Here is a 6,000-nt window from a genome sequence, read left to right on the forward strand (position 1 = left end):
TCTCTTGTTTCCCCTCATTTTGTTTGCTTGCGTACATGCACACTTACGAATGCACACATGTATTTGTCTGTTAATCTGTGGGGTTTGGATTCTGAATTTGGCAAGGATGATATTTGAGGGGAAACAGTAGGAGGGAAAGAGATACAATTAAAAAAAAAAAAAACAACAAAGAAGTGAAAAGAAGTGATTTAAAACAGTTGTTCAAAGAGTTTGGAACCAAGAAGCCTAAAGTCAGGGATCTGAATCATCACTTGGACACCCAAGCTCAAGGAACTACATTTTTTATTAGCATAATAATTTCAATTGCAGAAGTACTTTTCCCCCTGTTGCCAGTCTCCATAAAATACTATATGCTAGCTATAATCTTGGTTTTAGCCTGTTTCTTCAGATATCCAGTACAGTCAGGTGAGAAACATATACTTCTACATTATATCAGCAGCACGCTATTTGAAAAGTGAACACAACTGCTAAGTAGTTGTCATTTCTCTGTGCTTGTTCAGAAACAGTTTTCTAACAATCTCTGTTCAGAGATTTAGAAATTTGGTCTAATGTATATTTATAAAACACATCTGTTCAGTGGCTTGCATGTATATATCCAGTGTGCGTGATACATGCCATTAGGCAAGTGTTTGAGATAAAATCAAACAAATGAATTCTTCTAACTATAGTTTTAGAATTCTAAAGTCCCAGGAAATTTACATTTACCAGCACTCATTTGAATATGTATAATTTTATATAGATCATAAGTATTGTTTCTACCGAATGGAAAATTAAGTGTTCTCAACAGGTTACTGAGGAATACAGTTGGGGAAAAATTGCAAGTTTAAATGTTCAAAAAGCATAAATATTTACTGTACACAACACCAGTTTGCATTTTTTAGAAATATGCGACTGACAATTTCAACCGGTTTACCTAAAACGTGTATATAATCTTAACAGAAGTTGTCTACTCTTGTTCTTAGTAGAACACCCAATCTGTGCTTTGGTTTTGATATATTGATTTAATTACTAGATTCATAGGTAATTTTTATAGCGAGATGTTTTAACGATGTAAGCAAGGTTTTAATGCAGTAAGATTCTCTTCTGCCCAGTTCCTCTTCCATCTTCTGGCAAATTCTGCAGACATTGTCGTTTTAGTGCATGTGACTTGAAAGCCTCTTCCTGAGGGATGAACCAGTGCTGGGGAGTCTAAAACAGATTAAGATATGGCCTGTTCTGAAATTACTTCCTCTGCAGCTCCATCAGTAATGATGAAGGTATCTGATAAGGGTAAGGTAAAAAGATGTGGTACGGTCCAACAGTGGCATGCTATGATGTCCTTATTTGCTGTCTGCCCTTAAGGAAAGCTAGTGTAGATTAGATACCCAGGATTAAATCCTATACTCACACATAACCTTTTCCATATCAGTAATAATTACAATATTTGGGGACTAACTTTCACAATTGTATCCTCACAAAGAGGCCTAATATCTACTTTTCTTCCTCTCAGTTTTATTTAAAATTTGGCATGAATGGAAACGGAATTGGGCTCACAACCTTTTTAAACGTCAGCTATAAGGTGTAATTATTATTACTGTTTCTTATTCATATTGCAGGTACAATTAGTACTTAAACTGTATTCAGCTCTATGTAAAGAATACAGTCTTTGCTCCGTGCGTATGGGGTTGTGACAGATCCCAGCATGACTAAAAATACAAATGGGAACTGAAAAGGTAAAAATATCAGTAAAGACAATTTTATTTGCATGAATTGGTTGTAATAGTCCTGACAGTCATACTGCAGTAAGCGCAATCTATATTCTAGCCTTAAATTACTGACACTTCACGGGTACTTGTTTTATTTTAAGCTTCTGTACGTTTTTAAGATCCTGTGGAGATACAAAAACAGTTCACTGCTGAATACGTTTAAAATAAAGGGACCTTTCTCTCCATCTATAGTTTCAGATTTTCACATCATGCAAGTGTCAGCTTTTTGTGGTGAACAGTGTGGGACTGTTTAGACACGGTAATTGTGTCATCAGAAACTGCCACTTGCTATGAAGCTTTGGCTTCATAAATAAAATGCCCATTCAAAATTCTGTGGCCTTTAAGTGCAAGCTATTGAGAAGAGAAGACCATAACACTGGTATTAATAAAAACTCTTTCAGAAAGTCTTTCACCAATTAATAGACAAATTTGAATGCTGGATGCTTAGTGTGGCCATTGCTTAATTCAGCTAATCTATTAGTACAAATCATTTAGTAAAATGTCCAGTGTGTCCAGAATGAAGTCCAGAGATAGGGCTGATGAAAATAGGTAGGTAAAAGTTAATACAGCTGCAGGGAGAGAATTTGGACTGCTTAATGCAGGCGAGAGAGAGGATGTAATGGAACAATGAATGGAAGAATTGTGAATAACAGAATGGGCACTCCAGATATTACTTTTTTAATTCTACTGCATTTCCAGCTATATTCAACAGCAAATAAATTGAGGTTAAAGAAGTGATACAGCTCTTGATTTCATATTTATTTTTAGAAACATACACTAGAAGTATAAATCAGACTTCGAAACAGTATCATAATGTATCTTACTTTGCACTAAAGATGAGTTTTAGAGTTTTAAATGGTTTACGGCTTAAGCAAATGCCTAATTTGCAGAGTGATTTCTAACTATGGGTTTTATCACTTTCTTCTGATTTTTCAAAATCACATTTCTGTTTATATTTTATTATAAAGCCATCACAATATGACAAACATTTACTATATAAAAGGAAATGCAGAGCTGTTTCTGAAAATATTTGTGTTTAGATTATATACCATCTAGTGTGATTTTCATTGAAAAAGAGGAATGTTTGAGATAATTTGCCTGGTATATTAGTCCAGATCACAATGTTCTTCTTTTGCATAGAAAAATTGTACTCCAGTAAAACCATAATAAACTATTTTATGAGCATCTGCTTGTACCAGAATTATTGGACTAACCCTTGACAAACTTTTATCATTGAATTAAATTTCCCCTTCATTTTTCTTTATGTAATAGGAGTCAACTTTTACTAGACGTTCTGCATAGTTAAGTGTACTGATCCTGAGCTCTTTTCTCAATCTTTACAATGAGTTTGCAATACCTTCTAGTCTTTCTTACAAAAAAAAAATAATTGTTTGTTATGGTTGGAGAAAACCCATAACAATGTATCGTCGTTTAGACAATTATTCTATCACCTGATGACCCCTCCCCACCCAGAAAGGGGAATCGGGGAAAGCAAGGAAACACAAGGGTTGAAATATAAATAGATTTAATAGGATAAGACTAAATAATTAACAATAATACTAAAGAACCAGTATTAATCCCGATATTAATATAAGATATACAAGAATTATACTCAGCCAATTCTATCAGTAGGAAGCTGTGCACTCCCAGCAGTGGACAGTAAATGTCAGACACTGCAAGCACAACGGCTTCGGGAGGAAGGGAAGGGCTCAGGCATCCAGCACTGGGGCAAGGAGTTTCTCTGGACCGCCGTCGTCAAGGGAGAGAGAAACTACGCAGCAAACTTTCTAATTTATATCGAATGCGACGTTCATGGTATGAAATAATTCTGTTGGCCAGCCTGGGTCAAATGCCTGGGCCTTGCTCCTCCTCATCCCTGCACCTGGCAAGGCTTGAAAACACTCAGACCTTGAATCCCACATAGCTGAGCTGGCTATAAAGTAAATATTTTCACAAATTCAGACACTAGAGTCTTCCGAAAGTGGAGTTTTCCCCAGCATTAGAAGAGAAATTAGTCCTGTGTCACTCAACCCAGGACATTATTCCAAACGAGGATTTACTAAATTTCTTGAAAAGCAGCATGATATGTTTTTCATTTTCGATGAACAATTGTCTGTGTAAAACTATATGCAGTAACTACACCTATGTGATTGTTATTGCTATGATTCCCTGAATATAAACTTCTAATATGTTAATGTCTTTGATTTCATTGTCTTTTTGTACAACAAAAGAATTTGTACAATGTATGAACTATATCCCACTTGCTCTTTCCCAATCTACACCATTTTTCATCTTCACTGAGTGTCCCCTCAAGTGCTGTAGACTCTGCAAATACTGATCCTCCAGTCTTATTCATATACATATGAAACAATATATATTCCGATTGATTCTTTCAGCATACTCTGTCACTTTTCACAGTCTAAATTGCTCCCAATTACTGTTCTTAGGCAAGTTCTCTCTATGCATGAGTACATGCATAGTGGTGAGTTTACGTATTCTTTTGCTATAGGCCAATCATAGATAACCAAGAACTGTTGAAATTAATAGAATTTCTCTGTACAGTTGTGCATTCAGTAAGCACTAGATGGCAGTATATCAATTTTTAAAATGTAATGTTAGTTAATTAGCTGTACCTGTTTTCTTCTCAGAAAAATGTAATAGTGGATTGAATTGGTTAGGACTATCTTATAATACTGCTGTTAGAGTAGAGAATAATTACGATGGAGCAGAAATACATTGGCTTTGATGGACTTGCACTGAGAGATACTATAACTTACACAAAAACTGTGCAGAACTTACTTCGGTAAGGTATCACTCTGTTGAAGGGTGGAGCTCCATCATCAGCTTTGCCTGCAGCTGATTGGGATGGTCCAGCTTTCCCCGAGAAATCCCTGCTGCAGGTTTCTGCTGCTACCTTTGCATCGTGTCTAAGTCATTGCACGGATACAAGGTGAAATCTAGTAATTTTTGATGGGTTTTCTGATGGTTCAGTGAATGTAAACCACTCAGTATAGAGACCTGATTGCCTTATCCAGTGTGCAGGAAGCAACACAAGTCTACAGGTATGAGAGTAGGAGTTGGCCTACCTCTTCATGGTCATCTCAACAATACACCATATGTGAAATTCAAAGCTTTGCAGCACTGAGCCTCAGATCTGTTCATCAAGATCTCTACTTTGTGCCTCAGTAATTTGCAGTACTAATATGAATCAAAGCCGTGACCTACGCTTGCTTCCACCCATAATGCTTGCTTGAACTAGGACTTCCTTTTTCCATGGCACTAAAATCAATTTGTAATCTGTGGGAACGCTGCACTGTTCAGCACTGACCACAAGGATCTGACTTCTCCATTGAGCAGAACTCAGAAACTTCATGCTGTTTGCTTTTGAATTGGCCCATCTTTTGCAAGATTAGGATTGGAGTATTTAAAGCCTGTTTACTGGACCGTGTGCCGTAGCAAGCCTCTTTGGAAATTACACCATGTCTGGTTTTGAACACGGAAAAGCCACTTCTTAGTTACTAATTTTCATCGTCATATAAGGTCTGTGAACTCTACAGTGTAAATCTTACTGTTCACCTATTTTTATTAAGTACGTATCATTCTTAGTGCTCCAGCAATTGCTTACACAGAAGAATAGTCCTAGAAGAGATTAAATATTTTTATCTATGCTTAGTTGCATTTAACTGATTTTGGTCACAGTACAATTTATTTTTGATAGCAGCTGCTTTGCTATTCCTTATTTCACATTCCCAATTTACACGTCTAATTTTTTCTCTCTCTGCCTACTCTCCAGTACATATTCCTTGGCAATCTGGTCCCTTTTTCAGTCTGCTACATGCACTTTCTTGCCTTTTCTTTTCACAGTACTTTTCAATCTAATTCTTCTCAACTGCATTCATGTTCTTAGCTCAATGGTTCTATGAATCTTTAAATATTCCATTCTTCTGGGGGAAAAAAAAAAGTCTCTTACACCATAGTAAGGCCTTTTAAGATTTGTTAATGCTGGATTATCAAGGCTGATATTAGAGCTTAGACAAAAGAATGCAGCAATAGCTAATGTCTTTGTTGACCTCAAGTCCTGCCATGAATTCCACATAGGTCCTTGTGGATCTATTTAGATGCAGGGGCCTTGGTTGTATAAAAGTCTGTTGCTGGATGTTAATGTTACTGGGAGTGAAATGCACGGGGAAAAAATGGATGTGTACCCTGAATGATTTTGGATAAACATACTTATTTTTACATACATTTTATACAT

The sequence above is a fragment of the Larus michahellis genome, chromosome 5, assembly GCF_964199755.1.
Source record: "Larus michahellis chromosome 5, bLarMic1.1, whole genome shotgun sequence".
NCBI classification, from domain to species: Eukaryota; Metazoa; Chordata; class Aves; order Charadriiformes; family Laridae; genus Larus; species Larus michahellis.